The following is an 11,561-nucleotide window of genomic DNA, read 5'->3' on the forward strand; positions in this document are numbered from 1 at the left end:
GTTCCACAAAGTCAACTAGCACTGCAGCCCTCCACCAGTCGGGTCTTTATGGCAGAGTGGCCTGACGGAAGCCTCTCCTCAGTGCAAGACATATGAAAGCCCACATAGAGTTTGCTCAAAAACACATGAATGACTCCCAGACTATGAGAAATAAGATTCTCTAGTCTGATGAGACGAAGATAGAACTTTTTGGTGATAATTCTAAGCGGTATGTGTGGAGAAAACCAGGCACTGCTCATCACCTGCCCAATACAATCCCAACAGTGAAAAATGGTGGTGGCAGCATCATGCTATTGGGGGTGTTTTTCGGCTGCAGGGACAGGACGACTGGTTGCAACTGAAGGAAACATGAATGAGGCCAAGTACAGGGATATCCTGGATGAAAACCTCTTCCAGAGTGCTCTGGACCTCAGACTTGGCCGAAGGTTCACCTTCCAACAGGACAATGACCCTAAGCACACAGCTAAAATAACAAAAGAGTGGCTTCAGAACAATTCTGTAACCATTCTTGACTGGTCCAGGCAGAGCCCTGACCTTAACCCAATTGAGCATCTCTGGAGAGTCTTGAAAATGGCTGTCCACCAACGTTCACAATCCAACCTGACGATACTGGAGAGGATCTGCAAGGAAGAATGGCAGAGGATCCCCAAATCCAGGTGTGAAAAACTTGTTGCATCATTCCCAAGAAGACTCCTGGCTGTACTAGCTCAAAAGGGTGCTTCTACTCTATACTGAGGAAAGGGTCTGAATACTTATGACCATGTGATATTTCAGTTTTTCATTTTAAATAAATTTGCAAAAATTTCTACATTTGTTTTTTTCCAGTCAAGATGGGGTGCAGAGTGTACTTTAATGAGAAAACAAAGAACTTTTTAGAATTTACCAAATGGCTGCAATAAAACAAAGAGTGAAAAATTTAAAGGGGTCTGAATACTTTCCATACCCACTGTATGTATCATCCTCTTCCCCCCATCATGGGCCCCTATGCAGCATCCTCTCCCTCCCCATCATGGGCCCCTATGTAGCATCCTCTCCCTCCCCCATTCACTCACTACCCGGCCCATTCATATAGGAAAAAAAAAATCTTCTTACCTTCCTGTGCTCCTGTAGTGCTAAGATGTTAATGGGCATCAGGAATCCATATTGGTAGCCTGTCTTTAAAGAACCCTTTAAGATATTTCACAGTAACAGTTCAGCTTATGTTAGCCTTGTACTTTCTGTAATTTTCCCAACACCTGGACTGCATAGCTCCATTATCAATGTTTAGTTTATAGTATCACCCAGTACCACATAGCTCTTTTATCAATGTTTAGTGAGAACGATGCATGTTTATATTCGTTAGCGATATTTGATGAGAATATGCTGTGTTTATAGAATGGTAAAACATCCGGTACCAGGAGCCTTTGGCATGTTTCATCTCCGGTGATATATTTGAAATATTTGTTCGGTGTTAATTGACATCTAAAGAGCTGGCCACTTAGAAGAAACTTACTATATTGAACAAATAGAACCTGTCAGAATTCGTGTAACATTTGGTTACGCAAGCATTTGTTTTTAAACAAGATATAAGCTAGTGAAGTTTTCAGCTAAGACAGAAGCCTGTTGACCTGTGGTCTAAAAGTGGATGCCCTGATGCCGTAGTGTGGATTCATCCCAGGACTTTTCTCTGTTTCACTGTTTTGCTTCTCACGGCTGATGTTTCCCAGACAGATGATGTATGTTGCTCCTGGTGAAGTTTTTCCTGTATAGCGTGCTCTGTAAGTACTTTACCTTTGTGATTTATATTATGCAAAAGTGTACGCAATATCACACTATTTCCTATTTTCTGTAATCATTTCTGTAATCATTTAATTATGATAAAAATGAATCGCCTTCTTTAAAGCCATATCCGAGCCCTTTAAATACTTGGCAAAACATTTGGTGTCAGAAGTGGGATACGCAGAAGGCTTAAATTTTTAATTTGCTAAATTCCGATAATCCGGAATTTTGATACCAAATTCCGATAGTCTGGAAAAGTGTGTGAAACTGAATGAAACATGTCTCTCTTTAAGAAAAAAGAGGTTGTAAATATATCTGTTGATATTACAGGCTGGGAGCAGGCTCCCTACTGTGTTTTGGCCAATGAGTGGTCGCAATGTGTTGGATTAAGTGAATCATGGGATAAGTGTATCTGACGTGCCCCCAGGGCCGTGGGGTACTCGACAGCCGGACCTTATGGCTACTTGCAGGGGATATCACGGTGGCTGGCCCGGTCTGTGGCCCAGGGCGGTCACTTAAAAGGGGTGAATGTTTATAGGGTATTTGTCGTGACGCCACCTGTGGTGTCTGGTGAGGTTCACCAGCGCTGTGGCAGTCCTCTGAGGCAGATGATAGGGCAGCTCAAGATGGAACGGCTCCCCACAGGTGGAGCAAGCCTCAGGGCAGTGTAGAAGATATATGGAGGAGGTGCGATGGGCTTTGTAGTGCAGGGAGGGAAAAGGTGCCGGCGAAATGAAGGAGCGGAGGCAGTTCAGTGCAGTCATCCGAGTTTACTCACAGTTCCGTTCAAGTTCCTCAGGTGCACAGTACTGGTGCAATCCTCCCGCGTCGCACTGCGTTCTCCGGGCAGGGGTTCAGTCCTTCCTCAGGCAGCTCGGGTGCGCCTGGCAGAACCTCACTTTCCTATGTACCTTCCTAGACCGACTTCATGCTGGGTCTTTACTCCCTCCCGCCCTGCGCTTCCCACTGTGAATCCTATTCGGGTGCTGCGAGGTCCCCCCTGTCCATCGGAGTTGCTCAGACCTGCTTGACCTTACTTGGATTGGAGTGAGAGTTCGGCTCCTGCTATAGAAGTCAGAAGCCTCCGGTTTTTCCAGCCGAGGCTTGAAGTTGCACAACTGGGCCAGGGGCCGGTCCCCTTCTTGCGGCCTAGATCCTCCTGACACCTGGCAGGTTCGGGGTGTACAGATGCCACCTACACTCGCCGTACCCCCTAGGATCCCTTCAGTAGAATGGAGCCTACTCCCTGCTCCCCTCCTGGGCATCAGTCCTGGGCCCTTTGTAGTGGAGCAGAGCTCCTAAAGAGCCTCTGCTCCCAAACTGTTCTCCAACTACTAGTCTCTCTGATCTGCCACCCTAAGATGGCTTCCCTATTTTATATCTTTACTGTATGAGTGCTCCCATGAACTACTTCCTCCACCCACACCCACTACTGGTTCCCCCTAACTTTGGGTTCCCCCCACCCCAGCCAGTGTCAGGGCTCAGCAGCTGAGCTCTGCATGTTGCCCCTCCAGCCGGCCTGGGGTAGTATAGTGTTGGATGCAGGTGTTGGGGTTCCATGCAGCACTCCCTCCTTACCTGAGTGAAGGGAGGCACCACACCTCTGGGTGAGGTGCAGTACCTCTGTGGCGACCGAACCCTCAGGGGCGCCACATATGAAAGATGCTGAACCAACTGATGTGGTGACATGTTTGCAAAGGGTAAAAATTGAAAGGAACAAGGAACTGAATGCAGTGAGCAGAATAGGTTGGATCTTGTTACATGCTTATAGGAAGCAGCATGAAGAGCGCATTCAGCTGTTGCAAAAAATGCAAGCATTAGAACAGCAAGAGTGTGAGATGCAGAGTGCTCTGACTGTAGCACAATGCCAGAACAGGCTGTTTATGGATAAATGTGATGGATATCAACATGTTGCAGAAAAAGCAGCAATACGAGTAGCACAGTACAAATATAAAAAGAGATGTGGTAAAGTGAATAAGAAAAAAGTCACTTTGGTCACAGCCAAAGCTGGGGTTCAGTGGGATCCCCATCAATAGGATGGCAATGCGTGGGATTCCACTGATTCTGATCAGAAGGATGAGTGCTTTAATGAGGAAAGAGAGGTTAATTCCCCTACTGACTCAGTAAAGGCACATCCCATACATTGCAGGCGGATCATAGATACCCCTGCAGGTGCACAACAGAGAGATATGTTGGAGGATTATAGTCAGCAAGAACTTAATGATCTTCATGACCGTTTTTCTCAAAAAGCCAATGAATCATTGATTATTTGGGCGGTAAGACTGTGGGAGATAGGGGCCCATGGAGTACAAGTGGATGCAGTAAATGGTCTCAAGTTTGTGCAACTAAGTCATGAACCTGTAGTGAAGGAAGCGTTCCGTACACTGCAGATTCGGTCGTAACATTCGACTTGCAGTATGCTGGATGTTGTGGCTATGGCATTACAGCCTAAATATCCATCTGAAGCAGATTGGCCCCCTAATGAGAAGCCATGGTTTACATTAAAAGATTGTTCCCAGAGGTTGAAGGAAGAGGTCATGAAAAATGCTATTTCTGCAGGGACCTATGATGACTACATGGCAGTCCTGGTTAGTGTGTCTGTCAGAAATTGCATAATCAGGGCGGCTCCCCCAGCTTATAAACATATAATGATGACCCTAATGGTAAACCAGACTGGGAAGAAAATCTCCAACACCCTAGAGGCAATTCGGCAATTAGGGGATTTGGGAGATTGGGGCCCCTGGAATAGTGGTCATTTTGTTTCCGGAGAGCAGCGTAGAGAATCTAAAAACAATAACAATGGCTCCTGCATATTGCGCAAGGATATGTTTATTGCATTGTTGAAAGATCGGGTTCCCAAAGAGGAAATTGATGGGATTGGTACTGATGAAATGTAGAAATTATACCAAAAGCGAGGGCTTCATAAGAAATCAGGAAGTTCACAAAATAAAAAGGTGACAGTGGAAGATTCTGGATCCCCACAGCTTGGGCGTAGTCGGACATGGAGAGAGAGAGGGCCCACTCGCTCTTTGTCCCCAGTGAAGCCCACAGCACTGGGGTCTGAGGATCTTTACGCTGAAGTAAAATCTCTGTTTCTGGAGGTCAAAACACAGTGACAGGGGTTGACTTTTTCTCCCAGAGAGATTTCCCAGTCAGAGGGAGACATGAGTGATTGACTTCTTGGCTGAGCCCTCCACATGGATAGACGCCCTCATGTAAATTTGGTCATTAATTGGCAAAATAAGAGTAGCCAATATGCAGAACTTTATGCAATCTACAGTGTCTTGAGACAGGAGTCACTGAGTGAATGTCATTTGTATACAGATTCATGGTCTGTGTCGAATGGGTTGACTACCTGGTTACCAACTTGGGCTTAGAATGATTGGAAAATATACAGCAAAGATGTGTGGGGGAAAGAACTGTGGCAAGATATTTGGGAAATTGTGCAAAGAATTAAAGTGACTGTATTTTACGTTGATGACGCTCATTGTGCTTCAGATAACCTGGAAAGACTCTTCAATTCAATAGTGGATGAACATTCCAAAATATCAGTTGCTGATGCCAGTGAGGTGCCTGACTCAGCTGAAAAGCTACTTGGATTGGCTCAATGGGCACATCAGAAATGTGGACATCTTGGAGAAAAGCTACTTATCAATGGGCACAAACCAGAGGGGTGCCCCTCAGGTTAGATGTAATCAAGGAAACAATTATGAAATGTCCAGTGTGTCAACATTCACAACAGAGACCTGTTCCCCATGTGGTTAGGGGCCATATAGCCCGAGGCAAATTGCCTGGACAAATTTGGCAGGTGGATTATATTGGTCTCCTTCCACAAGATGGAGGATGTGTGTATGTATTCACGACTGTGGATACATACTCAGGGTACATGATGGCTTGTCCGTATAAAGTGGCCAATGCCAACAGTACCATCAAAACAATGGAAACCATATTATTATACTACAGAATTCCGTTACGTTACAGATTCAGAGTGACAATGGAATCTGAGCAAAATTCTGCAACCTTCTTGTTCCTGTCACTTCAGGAACAAGAAGGTTGCAGAATTTTGCTCAGAACATAATATTGAATGGATCTTTCATATCCCATGTTATCCCCAAGCCGCAGGATTGGTAGAGCGGATGAATGGGTTATTGAAAGAACAATTAAAGAAATTGGGAGATGAAATGTACAAAGGGTGGAAAAAACATTTAAATGAAGCCCTTAATATTCTTAACAACAGGCCAATTGGAGAACAGGAAACACCATTAATGAGGATGATTACCCCCAATTTACAGATAATTCCCTTAAAAGCTTCTGCCACCGAACAGACAGTTCTCTATTGGGAATTGGAGCCAGGAGCTCTAGGACCCTATAGGGCTACTCCACAAGCTGCAGGATTAGATCTACATTCCCATGAGGAAATCAGATTAGAGTGCTATAGGATTACAAATGCCTCCTGAGCATTTTGATCTTATAGCTCCAAGGTCAGGTTTAGCCTTAAAGGGAATTCAAGTGATGGGAAGAGTGATAGATCAGTACTATCAAGGTGAAATTAAGGTACTCCTGCTGAATAGTGGGGATAGTGATTTGTTGATTCAAAAGGGAGAAAGGGTAGCTCAATTGTTGTTTTTTTCCATCCAGAAAATGAAGGTGATCAAGGGAACAGCCCCCACAGTAATAACTGTCAGAGGAGATACAGGTTTTGGTTCCACTCATTCTTTAAATGATGGTGCAAAAATTTGGGTAAAACAAGCTGGGGATAAAGGTCCCCCAGAGCCTGCAGAGGTGATTGCTAGAGGGGCAGACAATGTGTTAATAGTGATGAAACCAGGATAGGAAAAATGGGAACATGTTCCAGCAGACAGGTGTTATCTCAGAGAATAATAAGTCTGAAACCAGGACAGGAAAAATGGGAACATATTCCAGCAGACAGGTGTTATCTCAGAGAATAAGTCTGTTCTTTCTTTTCAGTGTCCAATTCAAATATGGAGATGGTGGCTGATCGGTGTTACAGGCATGGTCCTTTTGGTCTCTGTCACTACCCAACCAGTATCATCAAAGAGAAGAAGTGCCAGCCAAAGAAAATGCGGCATTGTGGAAAATTAAACAGAACCTATTGAGTTACATGGCACAACTGATGAACATGAGCCATTTTTGTATGACAAAAACTGCTACCGCTACCAATATACTAGAGACTTGTATGGTAGCTATACCAACGCCCTTACAACTGTGAACAAAATTGATAGGGGGGTTTGTCCAAGATGAGGAGATTTAAGAAAGAGATGTGATCCAGAATTATACATACAACCCATATTATGCTTGTATAAACCCTACAGGAGAGGACTTCCTTACTATTCCCTTGGGATATGGTGTTGTATATAAATGATATATGGCTTCCAGATGGCCAAGGGTGGATTGTAGTGCTAAGATGTTAATGGCCATCAGGAATCCATATTGGTAGCCTGTCTTTAAAGAACCCTTTAAGATATTTCACAGTAAGGCTGTGTGCCCAAGATGTGTTTTTTAAGCGTTTCCGCAGCAGCAAAAACGCTGCAGAAACGATTAAAAAATGCATGGTAGAAGGCCTGCCATGTTCCCTAATGATAATCCGCATGCTGCGGATTATCATTGCGGAAAAAAACGCAGCACTACCAATTATTTTGCGGAAGTGCTGCGTTTTCGCCGCCACTTACTTGCATTAGAACGCGCCAATTCCGCAAGACTGCATCTGTACTTGCGTAATTGGCGCGTTCTAATGTGCGGATGGTACCCGGGTGTAGAGGACAGGAGACTCTCCTCCACACCCAGGTACCCTAAAAGCTGTAAAAAAAAGAATAAAATAAAAAATAAAGATAATATTTACTTTCCGTCCGCCCCCGGACTCCTTCCCTGTGCTTGCCTGCAGATCGCGCAGGACTGAAGGACCTGCGGTGACGTCACAGTCATGTGACGGCAGGTCCTTCAGTACAGAGTACCGCGATCTGCCGGCAGCCAGCACAGGAGCGCAGCAAGACTGCAGGGGCCATCGGAAGGTAAGTATAGGTTTATTTTTTATTTTTTGACATTCTCTCGGGTCACACTATATAAATCCATGCTGTTTGCATGGATTTATATAATGTGACCGAGTTGTCAAGCACTTTCCAAGTGATGTTAAAATCGCTTGGAAAGCGCTTGTCAACCCGCATGCGGAAATGCATGTGAAGAACGCTTCACATCCGCATGTCCCTGGCAGGAAAACGCATGTACAATCCGCATGTGTTTTTTTCTGCCAAGGAGATGCAGAAACGCTCAGGAAAAAATCCTGAGCATTTCTGCATCGTGGGCACATAGCCTAACAGTTCAGCTTATGTTGGCCTTGTATTTTCTCTAATTTTCCCAACACCTGGACTGCATAGCTCCATTATCAATGTTCGGTTTATAGTATCACCCAGCACCACATAGCTCTTTTATCAATGTTTAGTGAGAACGATGCATGTTTATATTCGTTAATGATATTTAGTGAGATGCTGTGTTTATAGAATGGTAAAACATCTGGTACATCATCTCCGGTGATATATTTGAAATATTTAGTCGGTGTTAATTGACATCTGAAGAGCTGGCCACTTTGAAGAAACTTACTATATTGAACAAATAGAACCTGTCAGAGTTTATGTAACATTTGGTTATGCAAACATTTGTTTTTAAACAAGATATAAGCTAGTGAAGTTTTCAGCTAAGACAGAAGAAGCCTGCTGACCTGTGGTCTAAAAGTGGATGCCCTGATGCCCTAGTGTGGATTCATCCCAGGACTTTTCTCTGTCTTTGCGGTTTTGCTTCTCACGGCTGATGTTTCCCGGACAGATGATGTATGTTGCTCCTGGTGAAGTTTTTCCTGTATAGCGTGCTCTGTAAGCACTTTACCTTTGTGATTTAAATTATGCAAAAGTGTACGCAATATCACACTATTTCCTATTTTTTGTAATCATTTCTGTAATCATTTAATTATAATAAAAATGAATCAACTTCTTTAAAGCCATATCCAAGCCCTTTAAATACTTGGCAAAACAGCTCCCCCGGCGGCGTCCTCTGCATCTTCATGTCGGTGTGGTCTTCAACAGGGCCGCCAACCGATCAGAGGCCACACGCTGACAGCAGCCCGAAGGCCAGAGGCCATCTCACAGCACTTCTATGCGCTGCGCACTGACATCAGCGCCTGGTGCATAGCAGTGACGTTCAATGCCCGCCGGCCTATCAGAGGCCGAATGCTGACACACGCAACTTTGATTGACCGGCAGCCTTTGAACATGCGCAGCACATAACAGACAGCAGATGTTCCCTGTGGCGGCCATCAAGAGGGAGGTATGCGCCGCACACTTAGTGCGCGGTGGCCTCTGATAGGCCCGTGGTCAGAGAGATCATAGTTATCGGCGGGCCCCCACTATATCCGTCACGGGGGCCCACCAGGGGATCTCCCGGTGTCCTGGGGGCCAGTCCAACGCTGGGTGTTGGAGGCTCAGGCGGACGTCCCTGCCACCTGCCCTTCAGGGTGCTAATTTGTGCCATCTAATCTGCGCCTCAAAGAAATTAGGGAACATCACAACTCTGTTCTTGCTGGTCATCCAGGTGGTAAGGCAACTGCGGACCTCCTTTCTCGCCATTATTGGTGGCCGGAATTGCATCAGGATGTGGTTGAACATGTGTCTGCTTGTAGTATTTGCACGCATTGTAAAATATTGCATACCCGTCCGTCTGGTACTCTTCTTCCACTACCTATCCCTAGCAGGCCATGGATTTTATTACTGATCTACTGGTATCTGCAGGCAAGACTCTGGTTTTGGTGGTTGTAGATAGGTTCAGTAAAATGGTTCACTTTGTCCCATTACTGGCATTTCTGAATGCCAAGACTCTTGCTCAGGTATTTATAAAAGAGATTGTGAAGCTTCACGGGTTTCCCTCCGATGTGATCAGATCGTGGGACCAAGTATGGTTCTAAGTTCTGGAAAGCTATGTGTTATTGACTGGGGGGTGCAGCTGTCCTTTTCCTCTGCTTTCCATCCTCAGTCGAATAGGCAGACCAAGCGCATTAATCAGAATTTAAAGACTTACCTCAGGTGTTTTGTCTCCGAAAACCAGAAGGATTCGGCATCTTACTTACCGTTGGCAAAATTTGCTATTAATTCTCATCGCCAAGAATCTACCAGCAGGTCACCATTCTTTGGTGGATACGGTTTCCATCCACAGTTTGGAACTTTTAGTGGGGGAGGGGCTTCGGGAGTTCCTGAGGAGGAACATTTTGCTTCGTCACTCTCCTCTGTGTGGCAGGGGGTTCTGAATAATTTGAAGATCATGGGAGACAGGTACAAACGTATGACCGACAGAAAACACTCGCCAGGTCTGGACCTAAGTGTGAATGACTTTGTGTGGTTGTCTACCAGGAATATCGAGTTGAAGATTCCTTCCTGGAAGCTAGGACCTAGATTTATTGGTCCCTATAAAATAACCGCCGTCATTAACTCAGCAGAGTTTCGTCTTGAGCTACCTCAGACCCTCAAGATCCACAATGTGTTTCACAGGTCTCTGATCAAGAAATATATAGAACCTCTTGAGTCCTCTCCCCTGCTGCCACCCCCAAGCATGGTTGAGTTTCAGATTTCAAGAATTGTATATTTTCACCTCCAGCGTCGTTCCCTACAGTACTTGGTGCACTGGAAGGGTTATGGTCCAGAGGAAAGAATGTGGGTTTCGGCATCAGAGGTGAATGCCCCCAGGCTGGTTCATTCGTTCCACACATCTTATCCGGGAAACCTGGTCGTGAGTGTCTGGAGGCCACTCGTAGAAGGGGGGGTACTATTGACTCGCCCAGGGGGATGGGGATGACTCAGTACCCGGGCCTTTGCCTGGCCTTGGGGATGTCGCAGTGGTTGGCTCCCGGGCCCGTACCCTGGGGTCAGCTTTTAAAAGGGGATTGTTTGTTAATTTTATGATAGTTCGTGAGGCCACCTCTGGTTTCTGGTGAGAATCACCAGCGCTGCGGCAGTCCACTGAGGCCGGTGATAAGGCAGCTCGATGGTATAGCTCCCCACAGGTGGAGCTAGGCCTCAGGGCAGCGTACGGAGGTGGGGATGCAGGACAGGCGAGACCCAGCCGGGTCAGAGCAAGAACAGGAACAGACACGGTAGTCACTTCAGTACCTTTTACTGATGGAAATTCAGGCATATCCCGGAGCACTGTAGGGTGAAGGGTGCATATCAGGATCCTCCCCAATGAGCGGGTGTAGGGCCTCCTGTTTCTTGCCTCTGTGGAGTAAGTTTCTGACCTGCCTGAAGCTAGGCCTAACTTTATCTCTGTCCTGCACCGGCTGACGATGTGGTAGGGCCTTCTCTTGGAGTGCACGCTCCCAACTTACGGAGCCTATGTGTCTCCTGGCTCTGTTACGTATTAGCTTTCTGGTGAACCTGGGACCTGTAGTTCCCCAGGGATCCTGGTTGTGCCTTACTGGGTCGTAGAGATCCCGGTAAGCTCGGACCCGATGTCCGGTAACTGTTTCCGGGTGAGCTGGGTATGCTCCTCTGCCCCCACTGCTACTCACTTTCCACTCGCCTTCGGCCATGCTCGGGCCCTCACTAGGCCACTCACACTAACGGCAGCTTGCCGCTCTTCACCGATCTTATGGCGCCGGCACACTTTAAGCTCACTATTCTGAGCTACAACTGTGTCTAGACTGGGCTTACCTCTGCAGACAGACTTCTGCAAGAACCAAACTGAGAACTCTGTCCCTCTCTGACTGTGAGCAGGAACTCTGTTCTGGCTAGACTGAACTGCCTAAC

At 46.1% G+C, this 11,561-nt stretch overlaps 1 long non-coding RNA gene across 1 annotated transcript; it reads left to right on the plus strand.

Annotated features, from left to right (window-relative positions):
* The first annotated feature begins 1,569 nt into the window (after nucleotides 1-1,569).
* On the plus strand, nucleotides 1,570-8,587 carry LOC141271365 (uncharacterized). The gene is made up of 3 exons (XR_012321914.1): nucleotides 1,570-1,757; nucleotides 5,257-5,442; nucleotides 6,727-8,587. It is a non-coding gene; the product is annotated as an uncharacterized lncRNA (long non-coding RNA).
* Nucleotides 8,588-11,561: the final 2,974 nt, after the last annotated feature.

Source organism: Phyllobates terribilis, unplaced genomic scaffold (assembly GCF_046119375.1).
Source record: "Phyllobates terribilis strain yellow unplaced genomic scaffold, ASM4611937v1 Scaffold_5__5_contigs__length_657084704, whole genome shotgun sequence".
Lineage (NCBI taxonomy): Eukaryota > Metazoa > Chordata > Amphibia > Anura > Dendrobatidae > Phyllobates > Phyllobates terribilis.